Below are 27161 nucleotides of genomic sequence, written 5' to 3' on the forward strand. Positions count from 1 at the left end.
CCAGGCCCACCTGGGCCAGTCTGGTGCCTCTGCCATCACTATTTAAGGATGGGAATTTGAAGTGCTTGGGAGGAGGTATAAGAGTGGTACAAGATGGAGGTGACTATGCAGACCCCACAGTCAGAGGAGGAAAGAAGGAGGAGCACCAAACCAGACACCCGTGGCGAGAATGCAGGCTGTACGCCTGCAACCCATGGAGGGCAATGTCAGGATTGAGAGCCACCAGCAGCCCTGTGTGAGTGCACCCAGATGGGTTGGAGGCTGTGTAGGGAGCCGGCCATGGTGCAGACCATGCTGGAGAGCCTGTGCGCCGCAGAGAAGACTCATACAAGACGCAGAGAGGAGCTGCAGCCTTTGGGATGAATGCACGTCAGAGTAGCCCATGCAGGGCTGCCAGATGTATGAGGGACCCTGTGCTGGAGCAGGGAGGACTGGCGAGGAGCCAGTCTGTCTTTCCTCCGTCTGCCTTGAGGAAAGGCAAATGGCAGATGCCATCAGGAATAGACTGACTGAAACCCCAGTTCTCTGCCCCCTGAGCCCGTTGGGTGAGGGAAGAGAAAAAGACATCTGGATCAGGGCTCTGAGCCTGGGAAGATGAGAAGGGTGGGGCAAAGGTGGTTTTAAAGGGCTGGTTGTGCTCTTCATCGCCTGTGTTGTTTTCTTTTTGTTATGTTTTGAGGGTTTATGGTTATGTTTTGGCTGGTGGTGGATTAAATTATTTGCTGTTTTCTTACCCAGGCTGAGTAGCTTGGTCTGTTTTATCCAAGACTATAAGCATCAGTTAAGCCCTCTCAGCCCTTCAGGAATTCTCAAGTCTCTGGTACTGTTTGACCAACCTAATAGCCTTCTGTGAGGGCATAACTGGCTGGTTAGATGAGGGGACAGCAGCAGATGTCATCCACTTTGACTTCAGCAAGGCTTTTGACACTGTCTCCCATAACATCCTCATCAGAAAGCTCAGGCAATGTGCATTAGATGAGTGGACAGAGCAGTGGCACAGGCTGCCCAAGGGGGTTTTGGAGTCTCCTTCCTTGGAGGTCTTCAAGACCCTCCTGGACATGTTGCTATGCGACCTGATCTAGGTGAACCTGCTTCTGCAGGGGAGTTGGACTAGATGATCTCTAAAGGTCCCATCCAACCCCTACCATTCTATGATTCTATGATTCTATGACAGTGAGGTGGATCGAGAGCTGGCTGAATGAGAGAGCCCAGAGGATGGTGATCAATGGCACAGAATCGAATTGGAGGCCTGTGGCCAGTGGAGTTCCACAGGGATGGGTTCGGAGGCCAGACCTGGACAGAGTGTACCAACGACCTGGACAGAGTGTACCCACAGCAAGTTGGCTGCTGACACCAAACTGGGAGGACTGGCTGATTCCCCAGAGGCTGTGCTGCCATTCAGTGGGATCTCGACCGGCTTGAGAGTTGGTCAGAGAGGAACCTCATGAGGTTCAACAAGGAGAAATGCAGATGCCTGCATCTGGGAAGGAACAACCCCATACACCAGTACAGACTGGGGATTGACCTGCTGGAGAGCAGCTCTGCAGGGAGACCTGGGAGTCCTGTTTGACAATAAACTGAACACGAGCCAGAAACGTGGCCTCGTGGCCAAGAAGGCCAATGACATCCTGGGATGCATCAAGAAGAGTGTGACCAGCAGGTTGAGGGAAGTTCTGCTCCGCATCTCCTCTGCCCTGATGAGGCCTCATCTGGAGTCCTGTGTCCAGTTCTGGGCTTCTCAGCTCAAGAGGGACAGGGAAATTCTGGACAGATGCCAGCGCATGGTCACCAAGATGATCAGGGAACTGGAGCATCTTCCTTATGAGGAAAGGCTGCAGGAACTGGGGCTGTTTAGTCAAGGGAAGAAGAGACTGAGGGGGGAATCTCAATACTTACAAATATCTAACCGATAAGTGTCAGAAGGTTGGGCCATCCCCTTTTTTCTGTGGTATCTGGCAACAGGACAAGGGGTAATGGGATGAAGTTGGAACACAAAAGGTTTCATTTAAACATAAGAAAAAGTTATTTCACTGTGAGGATGAGGGAGCCCTGGCACAGGCTGCCCAGAGGGGTTGTGGAGTCTCCTTCCTTGGAGGTCTTCAAGATCTGCCTGGATGTGTTCCTTTGAGACCTGATCTAGGTGGACCTGCTTCTGCAGGGGGCCTGGACTAAATGATCTCTAAAGGTCACTTCCAATCCCTAACATTCTATGATTCTAAACCATGACAACTGAAAAGTTTTTTCTATCTGAAGAATCACCCATTACTTTCAGCAGAATGAACTGGCAACAAACAGATTAAAATGAGGAAACATGAAAAAGTGACAATAATTGAACGTAAGACAAGAAATATGGTAGTTCCATGATGCACTAGTGTATTCAGTGACCATTTTTATTCCCAATTGTCACTGACATTTTTGATTACCAGAAAAATGAAGTTTTACGTAGTTCTAGGAATTTTAATTGCAACTGTTATACCTCAAAATGAAACAACAAATACTGAATTAATGCAAATCCATACTTTCCTGCAAAGAAAATGAGAATGCAATATATTGAAGAATAATCATATATATGTGGGCTATTTATGATATGGCAGTCAACCTTCAATTCTAGTCCTATTCATTTCCAAAAGGCATAACAGTACTTTTGTTGCAGCTAACTGATATTCACATGACAAGACAGCCATAGAGGAAAAGCACTATCTAGGAAGATCCAAGGTAGCCAGAAGATGCAAGAGAAGATGCAATGACAGGATTAAGGCTGCCTAGTTTTTTCAGTGTGAACCCTGTTACAGCCAAAGCAAGCTAATTATATGACAATGTATTATGGGAATGAACTTCTGAAAGAATATGTATCACATACTACATACCTTCTATTCAAAGATGAACAGGAAACAAAATATATTTTACAGCAACTGTGCTACAGATAATGTATACTATAAAGGATAACACCAGAAGAGAAGGCCATACCAGAGTGGCAGATACAAACAGATGGTATTTTTAAATCTTTTTAAATAACTTCTATACATTTGGAAGTAACTTTTTCTCCCACTCTAGCAGTATTAAAAATCACATCCTTAGGTCTTTCCTGCATTGCATGACTACTATATAGTCTTTATATTTTGCAGTTCATTTTACCAGATAAAACACAAGTAGCAGAAACTTGCACTAGTATATATTTATGCAAGGAATATACATTACTGCCATGTTCATACAAAACACATGAAAGCAAAAGTAATTTCAGAATGAAAATATTGCTTTAGAGTTTAAAGAGTTTTGTTTTTTTTTTTTTCCTCAGGATGTTATTATCTCAGGATAATAACTTGTAATGGAAAATAAGTTCCACACTTTCTCAGAAAAAAAGAAAAAATTACTAAAATTTTAAGTGCTAGAAGTTAACTTTTAATTTTTAGAAGTCCATTTAACATAAATATTTAATGTATCTCAAATATGTGTATATCAATAGAAATTAATATAAGGAATTTATCTAGTTTTATTAAACTAAAAATTCTGAGTTCAAAAAGCTATTATAATCCACTACTTAAGACTATTTCTAGATATAATTCTAGTTAAACAATATATAAATCACAAAAGGATAGATTTCTCACTTTGTGGTTTAGTTTTAAGGCTTTTAATTTTCATTTCATTTTCATATCGCTCTGTGTAAATGCCACACTTTGGAGCTATTTGAGTGAGTTATATCCATTTAGCTCCACAGCAAACCTGACAGGAAGAATTTCTTTCAATGCTTTGAAGTAATCAGATGAATTAGATTATCTGATTATTTAGTGCTGGGGTTTTTTTGTTGGTGTGGTTTTTTTGGAATGGAAAGAGAGAGAGAAGCAACCATGCAGACTCCAAGGTCAGTGAGGGAAGAGAGGAGGAGATGTGCTGGAGCAGAGACTCCCCTGCATTCTACGGAGAGGACTGGTGAAGCAGTAATTTGTTTGCATTTTGCTAAAACAAGGGCAGAGATCCATTTTGCTAAAGATCCTGTGCCAGGGACAGTGACTATGGCCAGAGAAGGCTGTGTCCCGTGAAAGGGACTCCAAAGAAGCTGTAACTGTAGGGAAGAATCCACGACAGAAAAGCTCATTAAAATTATCCCCAGAAGAGCATATGTCTCAAGAAGGAGACTCTGTATCTGCAGAAGCTGCAACTGTGGAGAAGAATCCATACCAGAGGTATTCATTAAGGACTGCATCCCATGTGAGGGACCCTGTATTGGCAGAAGCTGTAGCTGCTGGGAAGAACTCATACCAGAGAAGTTCGTTAAGGACCGTGTCCCGTAGGAGGGACACCATATCGGAGTAGCGGAAGAATGCCAGGAGTCGTCCTCATCTGAGAAGACAGAAGCAGCAGAGCCCATGTGTGGGGGACTGACCATATCCCCCATTCCCTGCTCCCCTGAGCCGTGTGAGGGTGGAGGTAGAGATAGGGTAGGAGCAGTGAGCTGGGCCCAGGAAGAAAGGAGGGATGGGGGAGGGAGATCTTAAAGTGCTGGTTGTAATTTTTTCAATCATCCTACTCTGTTTTTAGTTTTGTTCTATTCTATTTCTTGTAGGTAGTAGAATAAACGTTCCTAATTTACTCTCTAAATCAAGTACTGGAGTCTCTTTTGCCTGGAACCATAATTGACAGTGAGCCCTCCCTGCCCTTTTCTCAATCCACAACAACCTTGTTTATCTTTTTCCTCCCATTTTGCTGGGGCCTCTGCCATCCTAATGAGGGTGGGGGTGAATGGTAGGCACCGAGCAAGAGACTACTGTGGTGCTTCTTTGCTAGGTGGCTTTTCTGGGTGTCGTGGTTTGGCCCAGCTAGCACAACAGCACCACGACAGTTTCTCGCTCGATGCCCCCATTCACCCCCACCCTCGTTAAGATGGCGGAGGACCCAGTGAAATGGGAGTAAAAAGATAAGCAAGATTGTTGTGGATTGAGACAAGGGCAGGGAGGGCTCACTGCCAATTATGGTTCTGGGCAAAACAGACTCTAGTACTCGACTTAGAGAGGAAAGTAGGAAAGTTTATTCTACAAGAAAACAGAACAGAATAAAAGCAAAGAGGGAGTAGGATGATGAGAAAATTACAACCAGCACTTTAAGATCTCCCTCCCCCATCCCTCCTTTCTTCCCGGGCCCAGCTCACTGCTCCCGATATCTCTACCTCCTCCCCCCCCAACAGCTCAGGGGGGCAGGGAGTGGGGGATGTGGTCAGTCTCTCACAGATGGGCTCTGCCGCTTCTGTCTTCTCAGATGAGGATGACTCCTGGCATTCTTCCCCTGCTCCAACACGGGGTTCCTCCCCCGGAACACAGTCCTTAACAAACTTCTCTTCTTCACTTCTTTAATGAAGTGAATCGCTGCCCCTGGTCCGGGGTCAGTTTTAGCAAAATGAGTCTCTCCCGCTGATGTGGGGTCTTTAAAGAAATGAAAATAAATCTCAGCTTCACCAGTTCTCTCCATAGAATGCAGGGGAGTCTCTGCTACAGTACACCTCCTCCCTTTCATCACTGACCTTGGAGTCCGCATGGTTGTTTCTCTCACTGTTCCTACTCCTTGCACCACCACCAGCCAGAAGAAGAGAAGAAGGGGCAGAAGAAGGAAAGAAGATGGAGGAAGACACCTCCCCTTCCTGCTTCTTCTTAAAAAGTGATCGTGGAGGCGTCTAATTGGCTCAGCCCCAGAAGTGAGCCTTTTCTGAGCTGGGGAGAGTTGTGAGCAACTTCTTGCAGGAGCCATCTTTGCAGCCCCTTCCCCCATACCAGAAAAGGCTGTCATGTCAAACCATGACACTGGGGCTATGCCTTCTCCCAAGATCTTGCCCCCTACAGCCTACTGGTAAGGGGGGAATTTTGGAGACACAGCCTTGATACTGTGCAAACCCTGCTCAGCAGTAGCCAAAACACTGGTGTTTTATCAAGATCTTTCTAGCTATCAATAGAAAGCATAGCACTGTGATGAGTGCTATTGGGAAAACTGACCCTGTCTCAGATACAATACACCACTAAATTGGCTCCTTCCACTTTTTATAACTAGGAACCTGGTCTAGCATATTCTTATCTTCAAGTTAACTTCTTAAGGGCAAGGTTTCCTGATTGCCAGACTATACTTACTAGCTCTCCAAGTAATATATTTCTTTGATATTGCTTGTGTCTTTATTCTTCCTTCCTCTATAAGAAAACATTATAAAATTTTCTCACTCTGTTTAAAAAACCAAACAAAACTCAGAAAATATGTAAATATTTACACCATTACATCTTTTACAAGGAATACAGCTACCTGCAAGCTGAAGATAAGCAGAAAGTCACAGATAATGTAATAGTCCTAGCTTTTATAGTCATTATTTGTGAAAATGAGCAAAACTTGTTCATGTCACAGGCAAATTAGAACACTTGCAGGAACGGGATGAAATCAGAGAATTTTAAAATACAAGCAAGAAATTTTTATAGTGCCTAATGGCACATGGAGTCCTGGAATGATTTCTCAGCTTAATGGCAAAACCCAGTATTATCCAGAACAAATCTAAACAGAAGGTCAAACTACATTAAATATGAAGTATGGTTTTTCACTACAAAAAATACTGAAGGCACTCAGATCTCAATTCAGAGTCCTCTGAACATCTTTGATAAAGAAAAGCAGGATGAATTTGTGATTCAAGAACTTCCAATTTAATTAAAATAATCAGTTTCCACGGTGACATATTGTAGAGGCTTTTGTCTTTTTTAATAACAAGGGATTTACAATCAGTGTGGCATCTAAGTCTCAACAATATACTGCAGATAGGCCCAGGTCCTCAAAGGTAAACTTTACAACCAACCATAAAGTCAACACTTTCTTATCAAGGCTGCAATTATGATGCTGGAGAGTATAATAGAAACTAATTTTTCTAGTGGAAAACACCATTATCATACTGTTTACACAGAAAATGCTAAGTAGATTCTGTAAAAAAATGTGGAGATAGCGTTAAACCAAATTCATCTCAGGAATATTTCAATATGGCAAACTATAGATTACAACCAATGAGGAGAAATTTATTGTATGATGTTCTACAGATCACATCTTTGAAATCTGATGACATCCTGTATTCTGTCAGTCTTTAAAGACAAGTGGAAAAGCTCAAGAAAATTGATATTACTCTAACAGCTGATACAAAATAGTAGTTTCCTAGTAATACAGGAGACACAGTCACAGATCATATGGTGAATCACTCTAATCCTACCAGGTATTCATTTTTATTATTAAACTTTCCTTTGGTATTACTCTTATTTGTGGATTCAGAAATAAAGAGAATTCTTTTTCATACCCATAATTTAGTTCCAAAGAGGTTTAGAGAGAGAGGGATAGAGAAAGAGGAAGGAAGGAAGGAAGGAAGGAAGGAAGGAAGGAAGGAAGGAAGGAAGGAAGGAAAAGAAAGACTCAAACTGAAATAGAGAAAGAGGAAGGAAGGAAGGAAGGAAGGAAGGAAGGAAGGAAGGAAGGAAGGAAGGAAGGAAGGAAGGAAGGAAGGAAGGAAAAGAAAGACTCATACTGAAATTTGTAGATGACCTGTCCAGTCCTCCAGGAGTTTTCCTTCTCAGATTGTACTGCTGAGGTAATATCTCTGCTGCAAAGAGAACACGCTGAGTTAGCATTGCAACATGTTTTATTTGATAATTAGATTGTTCCCACATGTGCTGGCATCCTCAATGCATTTCTCACATTGTTCTTGTATTTGGCACAATGTTCTTGTATTTGGCTCCTGGAGTCTTCATTCAATGCATCTTACTGGTCCTCTACACTGATATCTATTTTAACACATTATGCAAAACTTACTGCTTCTAAGAAATTCAGATTGTAAAACACAGGTATGTAGTCTTTATTCATGATTAATAACGAAGGAAAAAGACGAAGACTGAGTTGTTAAAAATGACAGAGAGATTTCAGCAGTTTATTATTACACTAATTCTGCTGAATTCACTGGATAATGTTTAAAACTGTTCCAACAGAAATGCTAATGAAAGAACTTATAAAACTGAAGCTGCAGCCTGTATTTTATCATACATACGCATTCCCATTTGGCCCTGACATGTTGATTGAAAATATCTAAAAATATTTGAACGTTTGTAATAAAGTACACCACATAAGGTATACCTTTGCCATTTGCATGGTTTTGAAGGGATGTGACATTCATATTCATTGACTAATGAATGCACCTAGTATTTGCTGCAGCACACATCTGCGCTTCATTTGTTCCTGGAAGCCTTGCATCAAGAGTTGACCATATAAAGTGTTATAACTCTCTGATTCTGATCCAACAAGGCTAGCAGATATACAGAACCATTTATGAATTAGTGGGACTACTTAATTGCTTCCTTGGAAAAAAAAATAATTAAAGAAAATAGAATTTCTTCTTTTCATTTCCAAAAAAACACATCATCACTAAAAGCAGTTTGTCACAGGTAAACAATTATCATCTAGTGACTATTTATACTTGTCATGAGTGTACTCATTTCTCTCCAGTTTTCAAGGGAAAATCATTAGAAGTTATGACTGTCCACTGAAAAGGCAAATTACAAAATTTTAGGACAATAACTCTTTCATTGTGCTACCCCAGAATTTACATACTCTAAGATGATGATTTTAGTACAGTATTTCAATGCAATTTTTCAAAGTAGTCTATCAGATACACACACTGGTCTTCACTATAACTCACTTACTGAATTATACAGATGAATGGACTTTTGGGGTGAATTTGAATTTATCTGCATCTGTCTGTGTAGATTCTCTTCTCCATGTTTTTTAAATGCCCGTCTCACTCTTGCTTCCTCCTGCTCTAATCCTGTTGTGGTTTGGTCCAGCTAGCACAGCAGCACCACGACAGTCTTTCTCTCAGTGCCTCCATTCACCCCCACTCTCATTAGGATGGTGGAGGCCCCAGCAAAATGGGAGTAAAAAGATAAGGAAGGTTGTTGTGGATTAAGACAAGGGCAGGGTGGGCTTACTGCCAATTACGGTTCTGGGCAAAACAGACTCCAGTGCTTGACTTAGAGAGGAAAGTAGGAAAGTCTATTCTACAAGAAACAGAACGGAATAAAAACAAAAAGGGAGTAGGATGATGAGAAAATTCCAACCAGCACTTTAAGATCTCCCTCCCCCATCCCTCCTTTCTTCCCAGGCCCAGCTCACTGCTTCTGATATCTCTACCTCCTTCCCCCTCAACAGCTCAGAGGGGGTGGGAGTGGGGGATGTGGTCAGTCTCTCACAGATGGGCTCTGCTGCTTCTGTCTTCTCAGATGAGGACGACTCTTGATATTCTTCCCCTGCTCCAACACAGGGTCTGTCCCTCAGGTCACAGTCCTTAAGGAACTTCTCTGGTGTGAGTTGTTCCCAACAGCTGCGGCTTCTGCCAATACAGGGCCCCTCACACGGGACACAGTCCTTGGTGAATATCTCAGGCGTGGATTCTTCACCATGGTTGCAGTTTCTGCAGTTACAGGATCCCTCTGTCAGGACAAGACCTCTTCTGGACATACGTTTAATGAGCTGCTTTGTTGTGGGTTCCTTCACAAAGTTACCGTTGTAGATATTGGGTCTCTTCCTCAGGACAGGGCTTGCTCTGACCATAGTGATAAAGGGTTCATCCTTCAGGACATGGCCTTTTCCAGCCATAATTTTAAAAAAGAAAATCACTGCTCCTGTCTCGGGGCCTTTAATGAAGTGAATCACTGCCCCTGGTCCCGGGTCATTATCAAAATGAGTCTTTATCGCTGATGTGGGGTCTTTAAAGAAATGAAAATAAAACTCAGCTTCATCAGTCCTCTCTGTGGAATACAAGGGAGTCACTACTCCAGCACACCTCCTCCTCTCTTTCATCACTGACCTTGGAGTCCACATGATTGTTTCTCTCATTGTTCCTATCTTTGCACCACCACCAGCCAGAAGCAGAAGAAGGGACAGAAGAAGGAAGAAAAAGGAAGAAGAAGGAGGAAGAAGCCTCCTCTTCTGACTTTTTCTTAAAAAGTGATCATGGAGGTGTCTAATTGGCTCAGCCCCAGAAGTGGGTCTGGCTCAGAGCTGGGAAGAGTTTCAAGCAACTACTTACAGGAGCCATCTTTACAGTCCCTTCCCCCTTACCAGAAAAGGCTGTCATGTCAAGCCATGACAAATCCTCAAACTTAGCTCTCGAAGGCAAGTCACAGAATCATAGAGGCATAGACCAATCCAGATTAGAAGGGACCTCAAAAGATTATCTGGTCCAGCCAGTCGTGGGAAAGGGAGTCTGGATAAGACTCCTAGCAACTTTTCCAACTGCATCTTGAAAATATCCCATGCAACTGGGCAGTTTGCTATGCTGAGAGAATTAAATGTCACTGTTTTCCAAATCTTGTCTTCTCTAGTACTGAACAATGGTACTCCAACATAGCATCTGGACTCACTCCATGGAGGGCATAGGAATTTATTGTTCATCATTCATATCATATAAAGCTTTCCAATCCAGAGATGTGTATTCTCATAATCAAACAAGATATAGATATCACATTCAGTGTTTGCCCAAAATTCTTTGATGCTTTTGATATATTTAAACCTAATCTTTGAATAAATATTAAGAGGATACTGAAATGGAAAACTGCAACTTGGTTGGTAGCCTTAGCCTTCAGAATTCAACTCAGTAGAGAATGAACCACTTGTTCATTTGATAGTTTTTACTGGGTCCAAGTGATTGAGAGAAGTAAAGGCTACCACTTGTTTCTAGGACAGTGCAGTCTGCATAGGAGACTGCATAGATGATACCATAAGCCTGGTATTGTCTGGTATGGTGTAGTAAAGAAGACGAAAGAGATTCAGGAACTTGAGTTCTCTTTTGGAGCGAAATGTTAAGCAACAGAAAAAAGGAACAACTTAATACAGAAAATGCTTAATTCACATACATTTACACAAAGCTCAACACTGGAGAGCTTCTGATTATGCATATGTGAAATGAATGACTAGTTTTGTTTTCACTAATCAAACATTTACATGCAATTTTAAAAAGTTAAGGGTTTGCATTTAGAAATGCATAGTTTGTATATATTCACATTTGATACACAAAAACTGAAGAGACATTCAGTGTTTACCCTCAGTATCAACTTACTACAGAAATATATGCCTTTATCGACAGAAAGATTTTGTATTTAATGAAACAGCACAATCCGTTACACATTTTAACGCAGAACATCATTAATAAAATTCCACTGCACCGGTCCTTCTGGGAACTCAAGTCTGACAGCAGCAGTTAATTGCTTTCAAGAGGAACATAAGTAGCCTTGGAGAGGCTGCAGCATTTTTTCATCCAACCAAATGTATTAGGCTCTAACAGAGTAAGGACTGAAGAAAACACAGGCAATGTTTCCCCATTTTTCACTGACCACCAATCATCCTTCAGCAAAGATATTGTATATTTTTCTTATCCTTCTATTTACACTCTCCAGTAACAGAATTTAGAGATAAGGATCACAGCTACCAAAACTTATCCTGCTGAACCTCTAAGCATTGATGTGTTTATGGATAGGAAAACATAAAATCCCAATAATGAAATCCAAAGTGAGGTGACGCTTATTGCCCTTTAATGGATAAACAAAGTAATAAAAAAGAAAGATGTATTTTAATGGAAAACACAATACACAATGAACACATTTCTTTCACAGCATATATATATGCCATTTACAGAAATCCCACATTTAGACTCTCTTACATTTGGCATTATTTCTAAATCCTGCACAAGTAGAAAGCAATTTAATAGGCTTTGGGGCAAAGCAACTGAGACCAGTCAGTCTCAACTAACCTAACAGCACCTTGTGTGGTATATGAACTTTTCTAGTGCTGGTTTACTTCCTGAAGCTTGAGAGAGCAGGATTTGTTTCAACTTAACTTATTTCATAATACTTTACCTAAGAAATGTGTCTGTGATTTTATAAAAATATTTTTTTTGCTTACACAAAACCAAATAAAACATAAAAAAGGAGTCACATTTAAGTATAAAACTGGTCAAGAGATGAATTCTTACTCTGATTTCTACCATGTGCTGCAGTCTATGAAATACCTAACAATCACTTTTGTTAAGATTAAACTGGGATTGCTTTGCTCACATATGGTGCAAAGTTTTGTTCTGGAAGACAGGCCACAGTGCTGTTGTGGAAATCTGTGAAGTGCATCCTTGACCAGCTTCGTTGATCAGGTGACTGGCAGGGTGTGTAGATGACAGCAGCACATGTTGTGTGCCTTGACTTAAGCAAGGTCTTTGACATGATCACCCATAGATTTCTAGCCATGAGGAAGTCTAGCCTGGATATAGGTATGACAAGATGAGAAGAAAACTATCTGGTAAGATGGGTTCAATGAGGTGAGGTCAGTGTTTCAAAGTACTAATAGCAACTAGTTAACAGTGACATCTCTCAGGGATTAATACTGTGGCCAAAGCAGCCTAGTGCCCTCATCATCACCTGCATGATGGCACAGAAGGCACTGCCAGCAAATATCACTGCCATCAGGGTACCAGATTGAGAGGAAGGGGCAGCAGATTGGAAGGCAACACTGTTATTTAGAGGAATTTGGACTGGCTCGAAAACTGGGCTGAAACAGAGCTCATAGATTTCCCAAAGCTCTGGAAAGGGCTCACTCCTGCAGCAGGACAGGTTAGGGATGACAGAGAAGAAGCAGCCCTGCACAAAATGCCCCGAGGAACAGCAAGTTCCCTGGAGGTAGTAGTGCTCTTGGGAAACAAAGAAGCCCTTGCACCTGGATCTCTCCCTGCACAGGCACAGCAGCAGGGCCAGGCAAAGAACCTGTCCTACTTCTCAGCATAAGTGAGACCATATGAAGAGTTCAGGGTCTTCTGGCACAGGAGAGATTTCAGGGTAGAGTCACCATGATGGCCAGGGCTGGAGAATGTGGATGGGATGCATCCTAGAGTGCTGAGAGAGCTGGCTGATGTAATTGCTAAGCCTCTCTGTATCATTTTTGAACACTCATGGAGGACAGGTGAGGTGCCTGAGGACGGGAGAAATGCCAATGTCACGCCAGTCTTCAAAAAGGGCAGGAAGGATGACCCAGGAAACTACAGGCCGGTCATCCTCACCTCCCTGGAGAGGTGATGGAATAACTCACCCTGAATGTTATCACTGAACATATGAAGGAAAAGATGGTTATCAAGGGTCAACATGACTTCACCAAGGGGAAACGCTGTTTGACCAACCTGATAGCCTTCTATGAGTGCATAACTGGATGGACAGATGAGGGGAGAGCAGTGGATGTCATCTACCTTGACTTCAGCAAGGCTTTTGACACTGTCTCCCATAAAATCCTCATCAGAAAGCTCAAGCAGTGTGGCTTGGATAGGTGAACAGTGAGGTGGATCGAGAGCTGGCTGAATGACAAAGCCTGGAGAGTGGTGATCAATGGCACAGAATTGAGTTAGAGGCCTGTGGCCAGTGGAGCTCCATAGGAATCAGTTCTGGGGATAATCTTGTTCAATATCTTCATCAATGACCTGGATGAGGGGACAGAGTGTATCCTCAGCAGGTTCGCTGATGACAACAAACTGGGAGGACTGGCTAATTCCCCAGAAGGCTGTTCCGCTACTCAGTGGGATTTTGGCCAGCTTGAGAGCTGGGCAGAGAGGAACTTCATGAAGTTCAACAAGGACAAGTGTAGAGTCCTGCATCTGGGAAGGAACAACCCCATGCACCAGTACAGGCTGGGGGTTGAACTGCTGAAGAGCAGCTCTGCAGAGGGAGACCTGGGAGTCCTGATTGATAATAAGGTAAACATGAGCCAGCAATGTGCCCTCATGGCCAAGAAAGCCAATGGCATTCTGAGATGCATCAAAAAGAATGTGGCCAGCAGGTCAAGGGAGGTTCTTATCCCTCTCTACTCTGCCCTAGTGAGGCCTCATCTGAAGTCCTGTGTCCAGTTCTGGGCTCCTCAGCTCAAGAGGGACAGGGAACTTCTGGAGAGAGTCCAGCGCAGGGCCACTAAGATGATCAGGGGACTAGAATATCTTTCATACAAGGAAAGGCTGCGGGAACTGGGGCTGTTTAGTCTAGAGACAAGGAGACTGAAGGGTGATCTTATTAACATTTATAAATATCTAAAGGGTGGGTGTCAGGAGGTTGGGATATTCCTTTTTTTTCTATAGTAGTTAGCTACAGGACAAGGGGTAATGGGATGAAGATGGAACACAAAAAGTTCCACTTAAATATAAGAAAAAACTATTTTACTGTGAGGGTGAGGGAGCCCTGGCACAGGCTGCCCGGAGTGGTTGTGGCGTCTCCTTCCTTGGAGGTCTTCAAGACTTTCCTGGACATATTCCTATGCGACCTGATCTAGGTGAACCTGCTTTAACAAGGGTGTTCAATTAGATAATCTCTAAAGGTTCTTTCCAATCCCTGCCATTCTATGATTCTATGTTTGTATGATAACAGGGAAAAGAAGAGCAAGCATGTCTCCTATCAGCTCACAGTTAACAGTGTACAGAACTTCATAAATTCTCCTTTATGCTTCAGCAGCATATACCATTACATGTGGATGAGAGGAAAGAAATAACCTCTGGGAAGGATCTTGGGTAATCAAAGTTACTCCCATATGACTAGTCCTACTTATTTCAGTAGTTTCACAGTGGTACACCATTTGATAACCACTTAACGATAGTGGAGTGGAAAGTCAAATTGATATAATCACCAGTAGAACCATTCCTCCAGTAAATCCTTTGTTTCATCAGTTTTACTACAACACTATATGGTATTTAAAATGGGTGTATATCTTCTGACTACTTTTTTCCAAATGTTTCAGTTAACAAATATTAAAATTTCAATAATCAGTCTGTTTACAAATAAAAGAGAGATGGGAAGATGAACAGTAAAACATATTAGGAAAAGAAATTGTAGTTTCCAATTTGCAGTATACCTGTTGGCTTGAACACTATGTGTAGAGCAAGAAAGGACAGTCCTTTATTGATTAGCACAAATACATACATTAAGTGCTTTGTTCTTCTGTGTTCTACATAAGTAAATGCCAGAATTGTTGAGAATGCCAGAATTGCCATATTTGTTGAGAAAAAGCGAGCTGCTTACAACTTGGCATTTAACAAACAAACTTAACCTTTCTCTCTCCCCTCTCTCACACCTTATCACCCTCCTACTTCTACTGACTTACTCTCTGAGACATCTGAAAAGGTTTACATTAACATTTTTAATGGTCTCATGAAAGACAATGAAACTCAACCATCCATCAAAAGTCTTGTAGTCTTCCTGACAAAAGAGGTCAGTGATACACAAAGAGACCTTGTGAGTTAACTATTTTTTTTCCCCTTTCCTTCGACAGCCAAGTCTCTCTCTGCTTCTTGTGGTCTGATAATGCAAAAAAATCTGAAAAAAGTTGTCTCTGGATTAAAAAAAGAGGAAGGTTTGTTAACAACTCCTTTATAAAGTCAAAACAAGAGAAAACCAGTTAAAAGTCACAAAGCTTGATATGGAAAGTCTTAAAAGATAAACTTTCTCCTCCCAAGTATGCAATATTCTTTTAGAAAAATCCTGTAAATGTAACGTACAGGGTGTTTCCTCTTTGTTCATCTTATCTCGGAAAAAAGAAGAAAAAACAACAAAAAATACTAAAACCATCATCTAGAGTTTCTTTGGGTTTCAGAGCATTGTGTTTCATTGATTTTACTGCCAATTATAACATCTACAGATTGAAGTTTCTGATATTTCATTAACTTGAGTTGTATTCCTTAGCACTTACTTCTAAGTGTTGCTCCCTGCCATTAAGCACTGAAATTATCACATGAACAAATCAGACTGAACGATAGATTTAAAATTAAAGGATTTATACTTCATAATTTTTTACTATTTTGTGAGTGTGTGACTTCACATATTGTAGTGGTTTTGTCTAGTTCAGGTTTTGGTAGCAAGGGGCTACAGGGGTGGCTTCTTTAAACAAAGTGCTGCCAGAAGCTTTCCCTGTAGCTGATAGGGCCAGTGCCAGTCAGTTCTAAGATGAACTCACTGCTGACCAAGGCCTGGCCAACTAGTGATGAAGGTAACGCCTCTGTGAATAATATACTTGAGAAGGGGAAGAAGTTGCTTCACAGTTGCTAACAGCAGCTGCAGCAGCAATAGGGAGTGAGAATGGGACAACATCTCTGCAGATACCAAGTTCAATGAAGAAGGAGGGGGAGGAGATGCTTAGGCCCTGAAAGAAAAATTCCCCTGTGTCGTCTGGTGAGGCAGCTGTCCTGCAGTTCAAAGAGAACTGTGGAGGACCAATGCCAGAGGGAGTGGATGCCTAAGGGAGGCTGTGACTTAATGGGAAGCACCCTGGAGCAAGTTCCTGGCAGGACCCCGAAGTCTTGAGAGAGGAGCCAACACCAGAGCAGGTTTGCTGTCAAGATTTGTAACGCTGTGAGGGACTCAGACTGGAGCAGTCAGTGCCTGAAGGATTGTTCTGCCAGTGGATGACCCACGTTAGGGCAGGATATGAGGAGCTGCCCCCGTGGGAGGCCCCATGCTGGCGTAGTTCATGAGAAACTGTAGCCCATGGGAAGGACCCACACTGGAGAAGTTTGTGAGGGACTGTCTGCTGTGGGAGGTACCCCACACAGTAGCAGAGGGAAGTGTGAGGAGGCCTTCAGCCGAAAAGAAGCAGCAGCAAAGTCTGTCTGTGATGAATTGTCTATAACCCCCATCCCTCATCCCCTGCGCCGCTGGAGAATCATAGAATCATTAAGGTTGGAAACACCTTTAAGAGCATTGAATCACAACATTCTGTTGTGAAGACATCTTATCTGTGTATGAAATATACCAAGGGGGAAAGGTTATGTTTTTTTTAATTCCATAACATTTTTGAGGGTGATTACTTCTAAAGATATGAAACATCTTTTTCCTTTTTCACTTGAAAATTTTCCTTGAAAGTTTCTTCTAAATTCAGAAAAGAATTTTACTGAGATATAAGAATGGACAATAGTTTTCCTTTTTAGCTACAGTCTTTATCATTTCCTCTTACAGGTTTTGAAATTTAGTCTTTTGTTGAATTGTACAAATGCTAAAGTCTCATGAATATATTCATCTAGGCAAGTCTATCTTCCTTAGATACATAAATGGCATACATGAAATAAAGGAAAAATATTTAATGGGACCATTTAACAGAACAGAAAAATTTTACTGTAGAGCTTTCTAAGCCATCATATGTAATATGCCATATTACATTTAAAAAAAAAAATTATTCACTGTGTTTGACAGAAAGCTTTAAACACAGTTGTTTCTTGAGCCATGTAAGGATTCAGTGTAAGATTTTTAATTTGATTGGAAAGGGCTCAGAAGTATTGCAATCTATCCTTCTAATTTCCAAGAATTATAGTTATTGAGGCAAATATGGAACAGACTGCCCAAGGGGGTTGTGGATTCTCCTTCCTTGGAGGTCTTCAAGACCCACCTGGACATGTTCCTGTGTGACTTGATCTAGGTGAACATGTTTTTGCAGGGGGATTGGACTAGATGATCTCTAAAGGTCCCTTCCAATACCCACCATTATATGATTCTATGCTTTTTCTTCGGCAAGTGCTTTTATCCTTTCCTTTTTGTTTTCACTTTACTGTTTTAACTTCCATTTCTTTATCCTAAAGAAAATGCTTCAATTATTGTTTACATTTACACAAGTACATATAGGTAGCAAAGTCCTACACCAATTTATCATTTATCTATAAACAATTTTTTTTTATGTCTTAAAAAATAAATTCTAAGCATACCAAAAACAATGTAAAACTGTTTTGAATATTATACCAATGAAGGGAAAAAAGGAAAAAATTTGACTGGGTTGCTTTTATACTAAGTTAGTCTCTTCTACATCACTAAAATGCAATTCAGTGTATTTACACTCAAAAAAAAAGATACCCTCATTTTTGTGGAGCCTAATACGACATGAGATTGAAAAAGTCATTTAAAGAATTAAAGAACTCTGAAAATGACTAAGATATTTGATTTAGGAAGCTAATTATGAATAATAACACCAGAAAACTTCGCTATAATTTTAATTAAGACTTGTTTGTAGTTACAAAAATCTCTTGTTATGCTATCAGTTGTTATATCTGTTGGAAAGTTAACAGTTCCAGATTCTAACATACAATAATCATAAGGTTAGAACTAAGGCACATTCATTATCATAAGATTAGATCTAAGGGATTTTCAAAAAACTCCAAGATGAATAAAATTTGAAGCAAACAAAACTGCTTTTTTTCAACGCAGAGTAGAAAAAGAATTTATTTACATGACATACCACTGCAACTAGGAAATTAAGTAAATTTGCAAAAGGAATTGGAGAATTTGCAGATAAAACTATGTTGAATTGAGCCTGTATGTGCTGTAGTAGACTTTCATTTACACCAATCAACATGTAGTGTACAGTAGGGTAATATATGAAAATAGTCAGATAATGTCATAGAAGTTGAATGTGAGTTGTCTAACATCTTTTCTTGATGTAGGTCATACCAATCACAAGCCTTAGTGATAGAGACACACGTCTAACAGTACTAAATTCAGTTGCTCTCAGTTATTTTAAAACTGGTGTGAAATGCTGCTGCTAACTTCATTCTGAGAACAAATCCCTATTTATATTTTTTTGTGGGTTTTTTTTTTTTCTAAGTTAGTGAAATATCAGCAACTTGTCATTGAGACACTCATAAGTATGCAAGCCAGTTCTTCATAAAAAATCCAGATCTCTTCCCTAAATGGGTCTGGAAAAGTTATATTAGCTATTTGCATTGGGAAATCATTAGAAGATAATTTGACCTTTCCAGAAAAGTAAATGGATTTGGCATTCACTTTACTCCACACATACTTTATTTAAGTTGTATCCTTTGCTAATGAGTATATTTTTCCCACAAGTTCAAAAAAAAAAGAAAAAAAAAAGAAAAAAATCTTTCCATATAGTTGCATGTTGCATCTCACAGGATATTCCCAGAAGAAACACTTGCTACTGAAAAGAGTGCAAAATAAATGCTATAGAAACTGTGAGGTGCAAGAGAACAGATTTGAGGACCAAATGCTGCACTTCTGCTAGCTCAGTAAAGGAATTATTCTATTTAAAGAAGAAGAGACGCCTTCTTGCAGAAATTTGTGCTTTTATTCTTTTTAAAAATTTAAATATCACAATTAGGCACAGGCATCATATTCCATTAAGTACTATTTTGCAGTAATGTGGCAAACTGCCTACTGACTATATTTAGACAAGTACTCTGACTGGGAATATATCAAAGCCCATAGCAGCAGTGTCAGGTAAGAGTGGAAAAAGGGGTTGGTAGCAAGGGTACTTTTGGTATCGATAGCAACAATTTTCCATATTATAATTTTAATATCTGAATTGGATAAAATAATACCAGCTTCAATGGAGATAGAAGGTCAATATAGCTAACATAATTTAATACAGTAACCTTGCTGCAATATATATTTGACATACTCTAGACCCATACATGTTTTTCATAAAACATACTGGCTTGGGAAGACTTTGCTTCAAAGACACCGCTTGAATAAAAGTTTAGATGAATGTTTGGTGTGTTCATTCTACACAAGACATCCTTTGCATGCTAATAAAAATCTGAAAAAAAACCAAACCAGGACGTGTTTACTGTTTGTTATTATATTGTTTGAACTTCCATATCTATCATACTTAAACAACCTTCTTAGTTTAAATTACTATATCCTGGAGGATCTCCAGCACTAGTGCATTCTGTCACCTTTTTATGAGTATCAACATTTAGAGCTCTACTGAGGTTGAACCAAACACACGCAGAACTGGTCGTACTTCCTCAACATCTCCCATTTTATTTGAGAGTACATAGCTTCAACTTAGCACATTACATTTGAGGTTCTAGAGGTTATATTTCTTTTCAAGTTGGGAGAAATCCAAAAGGATCAAGTTCAATTTCTGCTCTTTGCAGGACTAACTAAAGCTAAGTCATGTGGCTAAAAGCATTATTCAGACACTCCTTGAACTCTGACAGGCTTGATGCCATGACCACTTCCCTAGGGACCCTGCTCCAGTGACTGACCAACCTCTCAGAGAAGAACCTTTGCCTAGTGTCCAATCTGAACTTCCCCTGAGGCAGCTTCATTTAATTTCCTTTTGTTTTATTATTAGTTGCCAGATAGAGGAGATGAGCACCTTCCCCTCCGCTCCCCGCCTTGAGGAAGGTGTAGACTGTGATGAGGTCTCCTCTCATCCTTCTTCATGACCAACAAATCACGTGACTTCAGTCACTCCTCCTAAGTCTTGCCCTTGAGGTCTTCACCACCTTGGTCACTCCACTCTAGACACACTCTTAACAGTTTGATGTCCTTCTTATACTGAGGTGCACAAAACTGCACCCAGGACTTGAGATGGGGCCACACCAATGTAGTGATGGTCGGACAATCTCCTCCCTTGACTGGCTAGCTGTGCTGTGCTTGGTGCATCTCAGGACATGCTTGGTCCTTTTGGCTTCCAGGACACACTTTAGACTCATATTCAACATGACATCAACCCACACCCTCAGATATCTTTCTATGGGGCTGCTCTCCAGCCTCTCATCCACTAGTTTGAATGTATAAACAGGATTTCCCCATTCTAGTTGGAGAATTGGGCGTTTGCTCTTGTTGATTTTCATTTCATTGGTGAATAACCAGCTCTCTAATCTATCCAGAATTTTCTACTCTCAAGAGAGCCCACAGTTCTTCCTGATTGAGTATCACTGGCAAACTTCCTTAATGAATATTTGATTCCTGTGTCATCTATAAAAGTATTAAAGAGCACCAGCCCTAATTTTGAGCCATGAGGACCTAGTGGTGACTGGCTACCAGTCTGATACAACCCTGTTTTCTGGAGCCCTTTGAGCCCCATTTGTCAATCAGTTCCTCACACAACATATAATGAACTTATCTAGCACTGTGCTGGTCATTTTTATTCAGAAGAATATTGTTTAAAAGCTTTGGTAAAATCCAAACTCACCACAACCGCTGGCTTCCCTTGGTCAACTAGATTGGTGACATTCCCCTCATGAACCCATGCTGGCTATGAACATATATATAAGAAATATAAGATTACTTCCTATTCTCATATTCCATGTAAGACTTACCATGCCAGAGGTATAGAGTATCAAAAAACATCACCATTACAACATCTGCCAAAGGATTTTTTTTTTATACAGTAAATACTCTATGATTCTTTATTACAAAGACTGTATTGTATGAGATGATGATCCAATATATTAAATAACAAAAATTTTGAAAAAGGTTGTGGTCTGAATCCTAGCTATGAACTAAATCTAATGCCTGTGCTTTCTTCTGTATGACCAGATGTGGAAATTTTCTTGCTGTTTTGAAGTAAATAAATAGTAAATTCCACCAAATTCCTGAAATCTGATGGAAAAAAAAGGGTCATTATTTAAGATTTCCTCTTCTCCAGTTACAATGCTCTAAGAGATCCTGAAAGACACCTGATGCTCAGTTAACATTTTCCAAGACTCATCTAATTCTAATTAAAAGAACCTCTTCCTACTTGGCTTCCACGTGTACAGCAACAATGCAAGATTCATGCGAGACTTCAGTGCCTAACTAATGTCTTTTGAGTCACCAAGTCACTGGGAACATTTAAACACAAATTTCATGTCTCATCTCAAGTGTATCTAATAGAAGATGCACTACAGAAAGTTATGGTGGGTTTTTTTTGACTCTAAAGTTTACACCAATATTTCTGTTGTAGATGTTACTTTCTCAATGACTACTGATTCCAGCTTATCTGAACTTGCCTTCAGAAGCACCAGAGAACTGTCAACAGAGTCTCAAAAACATATATATATATATATATTTCTAAGAGAGGAAGAAAATCAAAACTAATATTTTATTCAGTTGAAGAATATGAATATACCAAGTATGTATTTTATGACTTCGGGGGGAAAAGTGAGCACAGAATAAATACACTGTGAATAACATATAGTTTATGTACAATTCTCTGTGTCAGAATCATAGAATCGTTTCAACTGGAAGAGACCTTTGTAATCACGGAGTCCAGCCTTTGTCTTAATCCTATCAACCACTAGACCATTTCCCTAAGTGTGACATCCAATTATCTCTTAAACACCTCCAGGGACAGTGACTCCAGCACCTCCCTGAGCAGCCTGTTCCAATGCCTGACAACCCTTTCAGTAAAGAAATTCCTCCTCATATCTACCCTGAACCTGCCCTGGTGCAAGTTGAGGCTATTTTCTTTTGTTCTATAGCTTATCAGCAGGGAGAACAGACCAGCTCCTGCCTTGCTCTAACTTCCTTTCAGGTATAGACAGCAATAAGGTCTCCCCTGAGCCTTCTTTTCTCCAGGCTGAACAGTCCCAGATCCCTCAGCCATTCCTCACATGAGACATGCTCCAAATCCTTTTGCTAGCTTGGCAGTCTGCCTCTGGATGCTCTCCAGCACCTCAATGTCCTTCTTAAAGAGAAGGGCCTAAAATTGGCCTCACCAAAGCCGGATACAGGGCTCACCTCCCTACTCCTGTTGACAACACTGTTCCTGATACAGGCCAGGATGCCTTTGGCCTTCTTGGCCACCTGGGCACACTGCTGGCTCATGTTCAGCTGCTGTCAACCAAGACTCCCAGGTCCCTCTCTGCCCTGGCAGCTTTCCAGACATTCCTCTTCAAACCTGTAGCGCTGCTGGGGGTTATTGTGGCTCACATGTAGGGCCCAGCACTTGGTCTTATTGAAACTCATGGCATCAGGCCTGGCCCAGTGATCCAGCCTATCTAGATCTCTGTGTAGACCTTCCCTACCCTCGAGAAGATCAACACTTCCACCCAGTTTGGTGTCATCTGCAAACTTACTAAGGATACACTGTATTCCCTCATTCAGAGGGATTTTTTTATGTTTCATATAAAGATGTTAAACAGGAGTGGTCCCAGTACTGAGCCCTGGGGGACACCACTTGTGATCAGCCGCTGACTGGATTTAACTCTATTGACCATGACACTTTGGACCTGACCATCTTTAGTGTTTGAACTAAAGGCAAACACAACTTCTAAATTCTTAAAGGGTAAAGGATGCTGAAAAGAATGACCAAAAATGACAGATTGCAGGAGGCTTCTGGATCACAGAAAATCAGTATCTCTTTTATTACTGCCGATTAAGTCCTGCTTTAGCCAAGATTACTAATTAGAGGAGATTTCCTAAGCATGTTACATAATGAACAAGGAACATGGAAGGGGAAAATTGACGGTGACATACCTAGGCAGCAGAACAGATATGTAGAGAAGGAGGAAAAAAACAAGAAAAGTATGAGCTATACAACTATCATTGTTACTTAGGAGGCAAATATGGACATAACTAAATTAAAATACAAAAATAAGAAAAGTTGATCCTGAACTGGCAAAAGACTTCTAAAGAATCCAAACCCATGCATTATAATCCTCTTGAATTCAGGAGACTTTATTTTCTCTTTCTATTTTTTTTCTTTAAAGTTCTTGTCTTAAAGCATTTGTGTTTCTGTATGTGAGCTCAGACTGTAACTCAGCTCCTTCTATAGAAAAGGTTAGAGATGCAAATTATACTTAAGTAGTCTGAGTCCAGGTTGTATTTCAAATATGGTTTGTGTGACTCAAAATATGTCAACACTTACTGTTTCCAGAAGCTGGACATAACTGCTATGCAAAAGACCTTAAAGAAACAAGACATTTCACTTCCTCAAAACACTAAACACATTTTCAGTAGGAGAACTGCAGTAAAGCCTGATTTCCAAGCAGTTTTACCAATCCCAGGTTTCTTGGGTCTTTATCAGAGACAGCTAAAGGGAATACAGGAAAAAGGAAACTTTTGTTTTTCTGTTCACAGATTCTACATATTTGAAGTCTGCATTCAAAGAAGCATATGCCATTAATGTCTTATTTTGGTAAAGATAAGCAATACAAATTTTGGCATTTCAACTACTATCACAATTCATTTTTCCTTCCTTTCTTTGTCTTGCTTTGAAAAGACAAAATATTGGTGATAATAATTGGATAACTTTTTTTGTTTCACTTCACAGCATACAGGTTGTCAGATTCACTGTACAAAAAGGACAATAGTGTGTCATAACTACAACATTTATGAATTATTTTAGCAATTTATCAACTTTCAAAGAAAATAAATAGGTTTTCTTAGGCCTTACCTATGTGACAAGAAGAATATACTGAAATAATAACTGCTACTAATTGCAAAGTTTTACACACAAATAATATCTATTGGTCTCTGATGTATAAAAGTGCTCACTATTTGTTAAAAGTAAAACTGCAATCAAGCCTGCAGATGCCAATTGGAGCATTTAAATGCATAAAGCTAACCTGCTACTAAATAAGCTAGTTGAGTCTGCACTTAATGCTGAAATTCCCCTAAGATTCACAGCCTGTAAACAATATATGTCTTATTGTATATATTCAGGATAAAGTATGGGGTTTTTTCAGGCAATTCTTTCAGAAAGTGAACAGAAGTACTCCTGGATCAAGTATCCACTGGTAGGTATAGCAAGTTGTACTTAAAGAAACACCAGCATTCAAGGTTCCTGAAAGATGTCAACATAGCTGGTGTGTGGAGAAATATCTGTTCTCTGAGCATCTACCAACATCTTGGAATGATCTGCCTACCATACATCTGCAAGAAAATGCACATAACCAAGAAAATTGGAATCCAATTGCAGAACGTATTGTGTATGCTCTGGAAAGAATACAGAAAGCTCCATTATGCAGTGAAAACACTACACTTAAAATTTCTTTCTTCTGTCATTTGGACAAAATAAATGTAGAAATAACTCTTTTCATCACAAGGAGTATCCTTCAGGACTTAAAACATCAAAACACTTAGCATTGTCTGCTATAAGCTCTCTTCATAGACTCAGGCTGACTTTACTTTTTTCAAGTATCAATCTGTTTGAATAAAGACAGAGAATGTTGCAGAAGACAGTTCTCTGAAACCATAATTTCTTCCAGTTTATGTGCAGGCGATATTTTAACAATGAATATTTAAAAGGTCAAATCACTGATTTTAAGGAGACAATCAGAAAAAATTATAAGCACTCTGCATATACAGTTTTTAATTTGTCTAGCTGTGTGCAATGCTTTGTGCTAAACTCAACATAGAAACATTTTTTTCCCCAGCTATTCTTTTTTTCTCTAGTTCATCATTTAAGATTCAAAAAAGATCTCATTCCTGATACATTTGCCTCAATACTTCATTTTTTCTTTCACCATGTCAGCTTTCCTATGATAACAGCTTATCAATATTTCTTCACTCTTTCTTGTTTTCTACTATTTGATTGTCCTCTTTTTCTACAAAGCTGAGCCCTCTTTGAATCCAAAACATGAAGCATAACTATGTCTTTTCTTCAAAACCCTCTCTACTGGAGAGTGAGGAGCTAACAGTCTCCAGAAAAGTTCTCATAAGACATATTTCTTCGACTGTTACAAGACAAGTCCTTCTATTATCAGACATATTTTATGTGATGTAATAAATTCTGGGTATTGCATGGCCACAGAGCTTGACAGATTTTCCGTGGTCTCCCACCACAGCTTTCTGTGATAACCAGAAGAAAGCAATCCTGCATCCTTATCATGATGCACGGCAGCAAATAGTGGAAGTGACGCTGACTGTTCTTTTGGCAGTTTTCTTTGGTTTGCAGACCTTATGGATGTAAGACCAAACATCCTTTCAATGTTGGTAGCTTTGATTTACTCTCCACAGAGATAAATTCTGAATTCCACATTTGGATTATTTGATTCCCTCTAAGTCACTTGAAGGTCCTTTTAGTCACATGCATTGCCAAGTAAATCTGCCTTACAAAGCCAAAGAGAACCCAGGCTTCTTTCTACCAGTCAAAGAAAAAGAAAACTAAAATTATCAGCATTAATTTTAAATGTATTTTAAAGTTGGAACAATAAAAGTTCTTTCTTTTATCTCACTATGAATGAATAGTACATGGGAGAAAACCTTTACTGTTGCTTTATGAAGAGACACATATATTAGGAATCTTTTCCTTTTGCATATAATCACAACATTATCCATTGAAAAAGGTAGAAATTGCTTATGTAGACTTTTCATGGGAATTTGCCTTCAGCTAATACTACTGTGTGATCAGTAGCCTCTTGCTAGCACCTACAAATTTACTGACATGAGCCTATTGATTTGCATCCCATAGCATCAAGTGTGAAATCACAGAATGAAATTGTTGCTATTGTAGGGTGGAATTAAGTAGCATGAATATATTTTTATTTTAGGAAGGCTTAATTTCAAGGTTAAAAAAATTTATTTTCATTAGGCACCACATGTGCAAAAAGGTCTGCCTTTATTACTCGTGTGCAATTGTTTTTCTATCTATGCAAAATTTTAATTTTAAATATGGTGAACTTTCTTAATGATTTCATAAATGCATTTCCTCCAGCACCTAGAGATTCAGAAAGATAAAAGGAAAGCTTTCTAATTCTTTTACCAAGTTCACACTTCTCTATCTCATACATGAGATAAAGAATGTCAGACATTTAGTCCAGTAATTGATTCCAACAGAAAATTTTTGCATATGCTTGGCATATAACAGATTTTCAGATCAACAGTTGCTTGGGGTTTTCTCTGATGAACTAAACAAGATTAAAATGTATGAAAGACACATCTATATTTCACTACTGTTTAAAAACAAACAATTTTCACAGGTGGAAACATTGATTCAATGCTCAAAACAACTTCAGAGTAAAATATAAACATAAAAATCATGTCATACATTTGCATGGTAGGACTACATTATCCTACAGTAGACTAAATCTGATTAATGGTACGGTTTTTAGAAAATCTAAATAATTTATAAAACAAGATTGCTGCTTAAATTCACCATCAATATGTCAATGCACTTTAAAAATGCTACTTCATACATGAGAAAGATTATTTATAGGTTTGATTTTGTCGTTTATGGAGGTGTCATAGCTTCATTAATAATACAAACATAGAACAAAATTAAAATTTTTCATTTAATAGACTCCTGATTCTGCAGATTTTTCCAGCATTGTCTAAAGCTCTTTTGGAATATGTCAGCCTGCAGTACATTGAAAATTACAGGCCAAGTATAATTAAATATTAAGATATTAATAATGAAATAATGAACACAAAAAACCCACACGA

This window comes from Colius striatus, chromosome Z (genome assembly GCF_028858725.1).
Source record: "Colius striatus isolate bColStr4 chromosome Z, bColStr4.1.hap1, whole genome shotgun sequence".
NCBI lineage: Eukaryota > Metazoa > Chordata > Aves > Coliiformes > Coliidae > Colius > Colius striatus.